At 43.5% G+C, this 13,567-nt stretch overlaps 1 protein-coding gene and 1 long non-coding RNA gene across 2 annotated transcripts in view; one reads left to right on the forward strand and one right to left on the reverse strand.

Moving 5' to 3' along the window:
- Positions 1-1,961: 1,961 nt before the first annotated feature.
- On the reverse strand, positions 1,962-10,429 carry LOC116415851. The gene is made up of 2 exons (XR_004226406.2): positions 10,350-10,429; positions 1,962-2,277 (listed from the first exon to the last, which is right to left on the reverse strand). It is a non-coding gene; the product is annotated as an uncharacterized LOC116415851 (long non-coding RNA).
- Positions 10,430-10,481: 52 nt separating this feature from the next.
- The window catches only part of LOC100115031 (Krueppel-like factor 7), a 378,332-nt gene continuing 375,246 nt past the window's right edge, over positions 10,482-13,567 (forward strand). The window contains exon 1 of the mRNA XM_008215036.4: positions 10,482-11,946. The gene's annotated coding sequence lies outside the window, so the exon portion shown is untranslated. The remainder of the gene's footprint in view (positions 11,947-13,567) is intronic.

A 13,567-nucleotide genomic window follows, 5' to 3' on the forward strand; every position in this document is an offset into this window, starting at 1 on the left:
AAGACAGCTTTGCAGTTATCGTTACATATTATTGTTATAATTTAATATTTAAAAATAATTCTAAGTTTATAATTTAATGTAATACTAAAAAGAATAAATATCTAAATAATGTCTAAATCCAAATATGCAATCTATCTAGAGCAAAAAAACAAAAACAAAAATTACTCAATGCATTTTTTATATAAAAGTGTTTTTTTATTATTAAAATACAAGTATAAATGTATTCACTTCTTGCAGCTCTAGCAACGAGACCTTGCTATCCAACAAAGTAAGTTATATACGAATAGAGCTTCGAAAGCACCCCTCAACAAAATAAATTCATCAAGCGTCCCCTCGACAAAAAACCCTTCGCTATTTCGCACGAATGATGATTGATAGAATCCTTAAAGCCAAAACATAGAGCTACAATTCAGCTCATCCTGTGTATACCCAGTCGTTTAGACGCTCTCAAAGGGCTCGCAACTCGCGAGTTCTCCCGCGACGAGGAGCAAATGAAGACTATCAATAATTATTAATTAAGCGATTGCGTCGATAAATCAGTGACTCTTGGCAGGGCTTCGACGGCCGAGTGATGGATCTCGCCCTACCCCCCCCCCCTCCTCTACACGTACGCGAGAGAATCATCCTACGCTTCGCTGTGCCGTGTGCGAGATTTATGGCGCGACATACGCGTTCGACACTTCGAAAATCCGCGGGTTTAATTGATAAGGATCTGTCGAACGTAGGTTAATTACAAATTGCGGCGGCGCATCGTGCAAATATGGGAGAACGTTTAATTTCAGCGCTCGGCTTCATTAGACGTCCCAGTCTTTTTCTTTTTTCAATTCTCACAGAGATAAGAAATAATGAGTTATGCGCCAAGTTAATACGGGGATAATTAACCGGTTTAATTATGCGCGCGCATCGAGGAGAGGTTTCGGCGTTGTGTGGATATGGAAACGCCAGGCGCGCCAATGAAAGTTGGTTATTTATGCGTATAGAGCAAGTGAGGAGAAAAATTTCACGGGCTAAATTATGCGTGCGTTGTTGGCCTAGCTATATTCCCTGGCTTGATATAATAATTCAATGGATGCGGTGTTATAATATTGGAAATTCAGCCTTTTCTACAGGGAAGAGCGCACGCGGTGTATGGAAACATTATAATTAATTAACTCGGAAATTGATGTTTATTCGGGTAAAAGTGCGCTATGCTCGACCAAATTAATTGATTAAAAGCACATCTATTCGATCCCAGTTGAAGGCAAAATTTATCGACACATTCAACTGAATCTGCTCATTCCCTTCTCGAAAAACCGTCATCCTCCGGCACGAACGTCAAGCGAACAAACAAACAGTATCATCGGACTCTTCCTGATTTATCATCTTCTATTTATCTAATTAAAAACTCGCATATGTGCCGTAGGCAATAATTGAGTTACTCTCGACTGCCTCCGTCATTTTTGCCGCCGCAGCAGCAGCAAAACAAAGCAAACTCTCTCTCTCTCTCTCTCTCTCTCTCTCTCTCTCTCTCTCTCTCTCTCTCTCTCTCTCTCCCCTCACTCCACCCTCATCATCGACGCGCGAGCGTATGTATATCGCGTCGTAATCTCGCCACGCCTATGGTAATGGGCGCAGTTGTGTAGACTGTTGCGCGTACACGCATGGGCGTCTTCTGTGCGTTCGCACAGATTAAACGTTTCCTACGGCCGAAAAGCGCGTTGATTCTCCCGGAGCGACAGATAACAGCTATTGCGCGGGTCAACGACATGTGGATGCGATCTGTTTGTACGGATGTGTAGCTGCGCAGTGGTGGGTTTGTGAAATAACATGTTTATTTTTCGGATGTGGTCGATGTTTCTCGGATCTCATAGTGTGGGAAAATAGATGGCTGATGGTCGTTTGTGTTATTGGGTTGAGAAGGTAAAAATAAAACGTTGTGCAAGATCGAATGCAATTCTTCCGAGTTATTGACATTGAACAAATTGAGTTTTGATTAACTTTTATTGTCTATTATTCGTTTGGGTTTTGTAAGCCAGAAATTCAGAATATATCCAACGTTACTTCAAAGGATAATTTACCGACTCTTCATGGACATTGGAATTGCAACGATGTCCAGACTACGGTGTCGGTTCAGAAAATTTGGTGCAGCTTCAAGTTTGTAGCCTAGGTTTACATCAACAAGATTAAGACACTGCAGTTTTAAGTCTTTATTGGTAGTGGAGGTATCCTGTGGTCTTGAGTATCCCGGAGAGATTTTGGTATGTAATTGCCTTGGCAGTTGATTTCGTCATCAAGAATCTGTAGGACAAACTACTATCAGCAAAATCGAGCTCTAGATGCAGAAAAGTATATGGCAATATTTCTTTCGGAACTCTATTATGCAAAAAACATCTTTCTTGGCTTTCTAAGCGGTTCCCTGCTAAAAAAAGTTAATAAAAGTTGATAGAAATCAATAGGATTTTTTATCGACTTCAAGTCTAACTTTAAATACAATTTTTGCATTAGAACACGATAACATCGATATAAGTCGATAAAATTCTATATGAAAAATCAGAATTTTAATTTTTTAAGCTATAGACTCAATCTTCTTAAACTTCCATCAATTTCTATTTAATTTTTTCATATAGAATTTTATCTACTTATATCGTGTTCTAATGCAAAAATTGTGTTAAAAGTTAGACTTGAAGTCGATAAAAAATCCTATTGATTTCTATCAACTTTTATTAACTTTTTTAGCAGGGTTACCTGTACATCTTGCAATCTTCTGTGGTAAGTTTGCTAATAAAGGGATTTGAGTATCAAATTTGTTTCTAAGTGTCGAACTGGATCTATTTGAGGTGCCCCTAGCTAGTATAAACGGCGACGGTTCAAAAGAAGTAGTAAAATACACTAAAATCGAAGAATTTGCACTATATAATATAATAGTGTAAATACCTTTTGCACTATATAGTATAATAGAATAAATACCTGATGTACGCAAGAGATTTCTCTTTAAAAGATCGTATTCTCGATACGAAAAAAGAGTCGTTCATCAATATCATCGAGTCTATATGACTGATACTGAGGGCCAGACTATGCATGCTGGCGAGAAAAGTGCTGTTGTTGAACCTGTGAATGTTGACTGTTGTCAGATATCATTGTCGCGATTTCTGTAGTTTTTTAATAAAGCGGTGATCTAGCACCTGTATAAGGAAACTGGTTTCACAGCTGTGCAATCAAAAAATGTGAATCTGTAGGGCATACCGGGATATGCTTTAAATGCGAGATATTCACCACCCCTGTTTTATCTACACAGAATTCTGCGTGACTTTCGGCTTGACACTGACTTATGATGCACAGACTCGTGAATTGAAGCGCATAGTTTTTGTTTTATTATACTATATTGCTTTACATACGTCGATCATGGAATTATGATTTAGTTATCATCTTAAGAAATAGCTTTTACTGTTGTAGTGTCAATCATAAATGATTGTAAGATTTGTATGTCACTCTTAATTTCATACGCACACACATTTATACAGATATTTTTAAAAACCGCATGTATTTCACTGTCCAACACTTTAAAAACATGCACGCCGAGTGTATTATGAATATATATATAAATATATATATATATATATATTTTTTTTTTTTTGCTTCCTCTAGAAAGGAGCAAAATAAAAATTATGAATAAACCTACATATTGTGTCCGAGCTATTTTCAGTTGTATAGTTTTTGAATAGTTTTCTGTTCGAAAAACGCTCTCACGGTTTTCTATGTTGAAAATACAGTACCAGATTTACTTACAGAAAATTGATTAAGTTAGACCACTATATGAATACCTATATATAGTCCACGGTACGTACTGCATGAACGATTTGAAAACCATACGCAGATTTAGTGTCCGACCATTAATCAAAGGCCATCGTTGCAAGCTGTCATCAGAAAGCTCAAGGATTTATGACTTTCGTGGCTGTGAATTAGCTTTAAGAGACGCGTACAAGCGGCTTCTAATTTCCTCGACGCAGCACCGAATTCGGAAACCTTTATCGCTTTTTTACGTCCAGTCTGACTTTACATTCGTTGCGGCACGACTTCTATAGCTTGTTCAAGTTTTACTGTAAGAGTTTGTATACGAGTAGGTTTTTTCTTTGGATTTTAACGTTGTTAAAACTTAGAACAAAGAGTTGTAAAGAGAACTTTCATTTTTCATTATTATTAATAACGAACAATATCCCTGGTAGAAAATTGACCCTCTTTCTGGGCAGAATTACTGGTCAAAATTTTAAAATAAAGTACCAATCGTTTCGAGTGTTTCCAGTAATTTCAGATAATCCTCACCTTATAACACGCATTGGCTAGAAATACTGCCCAGAAATAGGCTCAATTTTCTACTAGGAATTCTCCAAAATTTTCAAAATAATAGAAATAGCTTTATATATCACTTCTAAAGGCAGCTGCTGTTAAATCGAAGTTGATGAAATCATGAAATACTGCAGACTTTTATTGGTCTACTTTACTGTTGCGCTAATTTTGAAGACTGCATGGTACTTCTAACTATGCTTTTGCCAAAAGCTAACGAGAAACTGTATAAAATCGTTACATCGAGAGCTATTAACGATTATGTTCATATTAGTTGACAAGCACCGTCAAAGCCAAAACTTCGGGTAACGACATCTTGTATTTAAAAAGGGAATAGTTCCTCAGCAAATAAAACAAAGAAAACAAATGAATACATAAAAAATTCAATTAATGAAATAATCAACGCCGACCCCTGATATTACTTTCACCCAGACACCTTGTCCTTGCTAATCCTTTCTCATTACATAATCGCAAACCGCATCAGCTCCATTATTCAGTCTGCCGCAAACTGCACAATACCCATCCGAAAAACGCATGTAAAATCAAGCCTGGCCTGCACTGCAACTGCAAACGAGAAAATCGGCGGACTCCTCGCGCGGAATACAGATGTCGATGTCCCCCTTCAGCCGCGCTCGAAAAAGTGCAGTGGAGAAGAGAGATCCAGAAAAAAAGTTCGGGCCGACCAACAGCGGCAAGCGACTACATCGCAGAAAAAAAGACGGGAGGCTCGGTCCGTATGGCGATCACGCGCTCGCATATGCTCAGCCGGCTCGGAGGATGCGCGTCTGATACGCTTCTGCTGCGTGATACACACTCGTAACTCTGAGACTTGCACAACTTTTCGCGTATATAACAGAGGCTGCAGACCCGAATTTCGAAGAATTTCAAGTTGGATTCGAGGAAAAGGCTGCCGATTAAAACTTTTGCCGATTTCGCGTACTGGCCGAGGAAAATTATGCCGATCGAGAGAAAAATTAAAGGTAAACACACGGCGAAGCGTCGTTATTAAATAACAGTTATCGCGATCGGCTTAATCTCGCGCGCGCAGGCAGCCTCGGGACAGGCGAGTCCGGGCGCGCAAAAAGCTGCAAAACCATAATCGATAATCTATATGCACCGCGCTCTACAAATCACGAATTATTGCGCATCCCAAAGCGCCGCTCGATTCCCCGAACAATATCCGAAAGGGGACCTTCGAACCACGCAGGCGTCGCATTCAATAATAATCATCGATCGAAGCACCGGCTGCAGCGCATTAATCCCAGTCACTTTCAATCCTCTTGTCCAAAAAGCCGCGACAAACCGCTGTTAGCATGCCGATCTCGTCGCGATCGCGAATTACCTCTACGAGCGCATAACGCTGTCCGTCAGATGGTGCGCCATGTACGCGAAGAAAGTTTTTTGAAAGTCAAATTGCCGGGGCTTTTTTTGCCGCTCGCACGCGCGCGCGCAGAGAACCTGCCCGGCAATTTGTCTTCGCGAACGAAATATTGATTGTAAAGTGCGCTGAGGAGAGAGAGATCGGGCTCGTAAAAATTGATTCTTTTTTCGTCGAGCGCGGCGAGGGTAGTTTAAATCGGTATTATGATTGCGGGACTGTACACAGCGGGACGAGATCACGGTTATTTCCGAGCGTTTTCTGATTACGGTTTGATTAAACGATATTGACATCGTTAAGTTTTTGGGAGGCCGGTCGGCTTGTTAAATTTCAGCCGAGGCAAGGGGGGAATATATTTTCCGGGGTATCGCGCGGGGATTCTTCGGGGAAGCGAGTTACGGGGAGGTGTATTTATTTATTGGGACTACGTGCGCCGAAAGAGTTTGCATAAAAAATAATTAAACGCGCGAGGATGATGCCGATGATACGCTCGAAATTTATAATGATTTATTATGCAAATTTCTCGAGGACACGTCCAAGTTTTTGGGAAAAAGGGGGAGATCGTTGAGATTTTGGTTCGGAATAATCAAGCTCAATTTCGTTTTACGATGATTCGAAGAAGTTCGAAGCATAAGCAATTAGACGCTGATGTTTGGCATTGCAATTGAAATGGCCGAACTGTAATACTTTTGCAATGTCCGATTCGACTTTAATAACGAGATGCGCGTGTCATTAATTTTTACGGTGTTCCGTAATAAGGAGTCTACACGTATACGCGGTGTACGTTACGATTTCGCAGTTGGGTGGGTCCCGGCGATTTATGATAGTCTGCCGAGATAAACGAGGTGAAACTGCCGATCGCGATCTTCCGAAAGCAAACATTCGAAAATTGCTACGAAAATTGCTTTCTCCGCGCGATACTGTTATTACGAAAATTTTTACGACTATGACGTGTGTGCGTGTGTGGTATTGTGGAGAAAGACGACGAGTGCAGCGCGGTTAAAAACATGTATATCATCCGTATGGCATACCGATGAAATGTGCGAACGAGCCCCGGGGCGAAACAAGTGTAGCGCGCCGCCGCCACGCGGTATCTTTACCGAGATCAGCTCATTATCAGTCCTGAGATATTTCGGACTCGTCGCCTCGGCAGTACCAACGCGCCATTGCTCTCGCTCTCCCGCCTTTCTTTCTGGAATCGCGCGAGATATCGATCGGCCGGCGCGCGGAATTCCTATTTTTACCAGTCGCGAGCGGGACGAAAGGCCATTAACAGCCGAATTTAATGACTGTCGGTAAGGATCGCTTGCCGATTTTTCAATCAAATAAAGGTATGTATAAGCTCGATACTACACGAAGTGACGGGCGCAAAAATCGGCATATACTCGCGGAGCCGTTCCAGATCAGCAGATTAATAATATCCACCCACAATCTCGGGCTCATAAAGCACGCTCTCTCGACCTCGGCGGGGATCTTATCGGAGTCCGCGGATCTGCCGCCTAGGTGCATCTCCCGCGCGCGCGCGCGCTGCACCTTGCGGAAGAAGAAAAGCTGCGCGCCTGCACTCGATGATTCTCGACGCCGCCCCCTTATGTGTTATGCGTGAGCGCGACGTATTTTACGGCTCGACTTGACCTGTCGGCATTCGTCATCGCCTCTCTGCGTGTGTGCGTTGGATAGGATATTCAGGTGGAGGTATTTTCGCATGCTAAACGCCAGTTTCTACGACATAATCTAATTCCCAATTATTGTTCAAAGCAAGCTAGGGTAGAATATAGAACATTAAGAGCATGGTGCAGTCCTACTGTTCCGGTCGTACCCGGCTATTACAGTTTTCCAAAATATTCAATGAATACTGAACCGAATGTGCTCAAACATTCAAGATCGCTTTATTTAATGAGAAGATGAAGACGGGATAATTCGAATTTCAACAAAAATACGTAATATGTACTCTCTCCGTGTAAAACAGTGTAAAAAATCACTATTTTGACGACACCAAAATTCGGTTTAACTTTTAGAACAGTGAAAATATGACTATTCTAATCAGTGAAACGCTAACATAAATATTATTTTGTCAAGTGAAAATGTCACTTTTGAATAAGTCAATCTGATTCACTTATTCAACAGTGAACAAATGAGAGGAGCGATCCTAAAACTGAAACTCTTAAACCCACATACCCCATTCACCCCCTGCAGAAAAGTTTTAATAGGAAATAATGTTTGTTAATACGTTTGAACATTGGGGGAAAGCGAGGGCAAGAATATAATATTTATTAAGGGAGTTCTCTCGAAACTGATGCCTGGCCAGGAGAAAGTAAGATTACGAATCACAAATAGATGATGTCCAGAGGGTCGCCGATGCCGGGATTCAGGGCCCGCATATAAAAATACATTTTTCGTCGACATCTCGTAAAGGGAGGCTTTTCGTGATAAACGGACGAAATTTTCGCCCCATATATGGGGCTCGAACATCGAACTTCCATTCGAGTAGTCAATTAAAATGTTTTTTAATTTTGAGGTTAGCAATCCGTTATTTGTTTTCGAAACGATGCGTCCTTCCTACAACTCCATAAAGCTAGAGAATCACGTCTACAAGTGAGCTTTTTACAAAAATTTACGGAGCGCACTTCCTAGAGTCCGTCATCGCCGACCCCGAACACCTAGACACGAAAAACTATGTGGCATACTAGATAGCTGCATACTTGAGGCATTTATTTATTCGTGAAGCAATCGTTCGAAAGAATAACCTCTAATTGAAGAGCTTTTGGTGCTTATAGGGTAGGTGGATTTGAGGTTTTGTTTTCAGATGAAAAATTATCACCTCCGCTTGCTTTCCTTCTATGTGCTGCGCATAAAAACCAAAGCTCGAGATATACTATGCTATTATTTATGAACTGCCGTTATTTATTATTAATTTTAGTTTGTACACGTTGAAGTACTTAATATGAAATTTTGAACGTAATATGATGACCCAGGATCGATTCCCGCCACCGACAAAAAATTTACTTTCATTTATTTGATTCTCAATAATATAATTTTTATACTAAATTAATAAAAATTTATAAATAATAAGTCTAAAATAAATAAACAAAGAAAGAAATTAATTTTTTTGTTCCTCAGTGTACATTTCTAATCGATTTAAAATCCGACGATTTTCACTGATTTAAGCAGTGAACATTTCACTAATTCATTCAGTGAATAGTCACTATTTGGCAGTTGCATACTTTTCACTGTATAAATTAGCGCATATGTACTATCAATCAGTGAAATTTCACTATTTTACACGGAGAGAGTATAAGAGCTTACTTTGCTCCTTATCAGCTGAGCGCAAAGCCGTGCGAAATAAATTGGATTTTTGTTGAATTTCGAGTTATCCCGTCTTCATCTTCATTGAATAAAGCGATCCTGAAAGTTTTAGCACATTCGGTTAAGTATTCATTGAATGGTTTTGAAAACTACAATATGACGGGTATGACCGGTACAGTAGGACTGTACCATGTCCCTTAAATAAGATAACGACTCGACACTTTTATAACAAGAGCGACCGAAGCAGCAGGCCAAACAAGGCAGCTTTATCGTGGGTGGCACACCACTATATCTAGCCTACGCACGCGTATTGTTATGAGGGCAAAGGAAAAGTGCCTCTGCGCCACCTATTTTAACTTGCCACAGGCACGGAGAGTTTTGTGACTGAAGGGCCGGTCCGAAACTGCTTTGTTTTAATAAATTAATATCGTTCTAACGGATCAAAATTACGTTTAATTTAGACTTTCAACAGTGTTTTTGAAATTCAAATGTTTGATAAATAAGCAAGCTTCAAATTTGAATTAAAAAAGGGCGTTTGTTATCATATCTCCATTTTAACTTTTTGTGGTTAGGAATTCAAACATATACGAAGATATTGCCAACGCCAACCACCAGAGAACGAATAGCATTATTACCAATGCCTTTTTTAGAGTAGGAATATAGAGGTAAGTATCCATCACAGCGCAAAGCTTGCCCGACCGCACGCCTGTTACTAGTAACGCATCAGGATAACCGTCTTCGATCTTCCACTCTATGCATATTTGAAAAAACAACGACTACAATTAACCCCCGCCATTACCAGCAAAATCGATACTTGCACACGATCCGGTCGACACGCGGTACCCGCCAAAATCCGCAGAGATCAAAGGCTGAACTCGGCAACTTTTTCCGGAATCCACGCGGCGATCAATAGTCACGCGTGTTTACAAACGTCCGCATTAGCATGACAACGTGCAGCGCGCAACAATGCGACAATGCTTATATCCTATAGCTATATACACATACCGAAGGAGAAAAAAGCCGTGCGCGCCGCTAATGCAGTGCAGCGCAGGAGACTAATTCGAGTCAAGCACAGGCGACTCTTACGTCACTTTCTGCGCTTGGCGTGTGCGCGCGTATACCTATAGGCATACCTACAAAAGTATGTGCGCGACTTTTTGCAGTTCGACGACGGCCGGCCAGCCTGTGTGCGCATGTTCTCCATGCGTTGATCAATCGACTTTTACTTTTTACGCTGTTCCGATGTCGGAGTGATTGAAGGTTTCGCTTCGGTTGTTAAATTTGATTGTGTTAGCGATTAAACATTGTAGGAGCCGCGTATGCGCATTAGTGACAGTGTGTATACCTCAAATATTTTCTCGAAAGGTCAAATCCATGGAACATCGATCTGTGAAAAAATCACAACACCTCAACGTGAACCCCCACCTCGACTGCAGCGCAACCGCGCAATCCTCGATCACACTGCCCTCCTCTAGGCATCCCTCTCCCGCGATGCACATAGGCGAAACTGCTCGCGCAGGTATGTATATATACACACGACTGCACCGTACCTCTGGCCCGCGCGCGCGCACGTGAAAAGACCATCACTACCTACATCCTCCTCCTCCTCGCTCTTCATCCTCTACACACACACACACACACACGCACACACACATATACACACTCGCGCACATAACCTCAACACAGCGAGCGAGAGAGCCCCGCAGTCCTCTCCTCCACTCCGGCGACCTCCCACTACAGCGCAGCGCGTGTCCCACCAGAGCGCGGCGCACGCTCTACTCGTGTGTATACGTTATACCGCTGCTGCTGCACCGAGCGAGAGAGTCAGCAGCAGCAGCCAGTGCACGCCCGGCTGCCGACACGAGCGGATGGCGTTTATCACACGGCTCGCGCGCTCCTGTCGCTTCCCCTCCGAGAAACAGTCTTGTACATATGACCTATAGTGCTCTCTTCGCGTTGCGTTCGCACCCCCCTTATCGTTGTCGCACGGCTCGAGCCCCCTGCGTCTGTTCTGTGCAGTGCGTTCCTTCTCTCTTCTCTCTTCTCTCTCCTCTCTCCTCTGTCGCTGCGATTCGCCCACTAACTATACACCGCAGTGTGCGCGAAGAAGCTCTCGTGTGCAGACCAGCGTCGGAGCCTACTGCGCCGGCGCTTCAGCGGAGCAAGTTCGAGCATCGGCGGCAGAACGGCAGATAAAAATCAGCGCGAAAGACAGAGATAGAGTCTCCGGCGATAAGCGCTGTGCGCGGCGAGTGGAGGAGGAAGAGAGATAAACAAAAAACCGAGTGAGAGAGAGAGAGCTTGTCAGCGCAAGCTCGGCCGTTGCCGCTAGGCGCGTGGCGATCAGCTGATCAGTGGCTACTGCTTCTATACTATTGCCGCCACTTTACTGGCACTGCTTACGACGCGGTTCGGCTTTTTCCGCCGCGCACGACCTTCCGCCTAGCCGGGAGTATTTTCGACGGATGCTGCCGCAGCCGCTGTCATCGCCGCGGGGTCAAGTAATGGGAGCGTAGCGTCGCGTTGCCGTCGCTGCTAGTACTGCTGCTGCTGCTGCTGCTGCTGTTGTAGTTGTTGTTGGCCTCTTCGACGCGAGTGACCTTGAAACAGTGTGTTTGTGCTCAGATTATATACACAGAAGTGAAGGATCTATTTTTTCGGTGAAGTGTTTCGGTTGTATTTTTGGAGAAAGAGGAAAAAAAGTGCGATCATGAGGTATTGAGAGGAGGCAAGAAGTGCGAGAGGACGTTCCGTTGTATATGTATGAATGTGAGAGCTGTAGAGATAAATTTGTGGTGATGCTCGGTGCCAACGACCGAGAAGCCGACAACGACTCTGAGCTGCGCGGCCCGGATAAGAGCAGCAGCCGAGCGACGGAAGTGAAAAAACCGCGGAAGGCCGCCGCTGAAACGCCGGCGAAATACACGCTGCTCTAGAAACAAGTGAGTAAACGCATATCTATATACGCTTTAGCCGGCGTTCGACGCTCGACTGTTCGGGTGTTAATTGTGGCCGGGCTTGTTTTTTTTGTTTTTGAGATCGATTAGCGGGGATCCGCGAATGCGTTTGCGTAGGGATTTTTTCGAGACCTGAAAAACGTCGAGGACAGGAGGTAAGCGAGAAACAAGAATGACTAATCAATTACGTTTTATGATCGATTGTGCGCCCGCTCATAATGGATCGAGAAGTGTGTTTAAATACCGGCATTGTTCGCGGTAATTCGCGGATCAGAGAAAAAAATGAAAATTCTCGCGAGGACCGATATCACAACGAGTTCCCGACACAACTCCGCGCGCGATGAATCATTAACAAACTCCCCGTGAATAGCGCATACGGAGAGCATCGCGAGTTTGCCGTGAATTCTTTATGATTATGCATACGCGCGGCTCGGATCGACGCTGTGTGTGCCTGTGTGTGTCAGCTAGGATACCAGTCGTTGAACTTGGATCGATGAAAAATAGAGAGAGAGAGGGAGAGAGAGAGAGAGAGAGAGAGAGAGAGAGAGAGAGAGAGAGAGAGAGAGAGTCGCTAGCGCTGCGGCAAAAGGGTTAAATGTGTAATGTCAGCGGGAAGCTCGAAGAGAATAATAAATGCCCGAGCTTTTTCGGTGTATAGGAAAGCTTGTGTGTGCATTATTATTCGCCGCTACCGACGACGACGACAAACTTTCGTTCGCGCGCATTTCGTGCGCTCCTGACGAACGAGTCTGCTATACCTACTACTTATAATACCGTCCTGAATAATTTAGCCGTCGCTCCGCCGAGTCCTCGCGCACGATTTTCAGCTTATCGTTGCCAACTTCAAGCGCGCGCTCTAAGTGTTTTCTTTCTTTTTATTTTTCAAAAACGAACGTATCCTGCAAAAAAAGTGCGATCGAGTGCAAGAAATTCCAGCCAGCGAGGAACGTATAAGTCAGCAGGGCGTGACACATCCCGCGATAACAAGCTCTCGCCAAAACGGCCTCACCCACACACACGCACTGCGCGCGAAAAAGAAAGCGCTAAAATCGGCCCGAGCGCAAAAGAAGAACCTAACCGGCCAAGAGAGAGAGAGCAAACATCAAAGCGTCCCTATAGGAAGCGCATAAATCTCGCCGCGGTGGAGAGCGCGCTTGCGGGGAATATAATTCTGATGCGAGAAAGGGAGAGATCCACACGCCGTCGGATCGTCGCGGCGCGCGCTCAGGTGTTTTAGTGTAAACAATGCGAGTTCGACTCTTGGATTTATCGTCGGACGAGGTGGTAAATTAGTTTCCATTATGAAATTGACGAACAACCGTGAGTACGATAATCACTGGTATCTCTACTCTTTATGAGAAAATAAAAATTGTTCGTGTACGAGTGATTTACGTTATACAGCCGCAACAATCTGAAATCTCTCCTCAAATGCTCCGACTGCATAGAAGAAGAAAGTCGCTCTCTCTCTCTCTCTCTCACACAAGCACAGCCCTTGCCGTGCGTGCTCGTGCATCCGAAATCGGCCGGCGATCTTTCCGTGTGTTTTACGAGGTTGGCTGAGAGAGACTCGCCTTTATGAATATTAATCGGGCGTTTCTTTCATTCC

The sequence above is a fragment of the Nasonia vitripennis genome, chromosome 1 (assembly GCF_009193385.2).
Source record: "Nasonia vitripennis strain AsymCx chromosome 1, Nvit_psr_1.1, whole genome shotgun sequence".
NCBI lineage: Eukaryota > Metazoa > Arthropoda > Insecta > Hymenoptera > Pteromalidae > Nasonia > Nasonia vitripennis.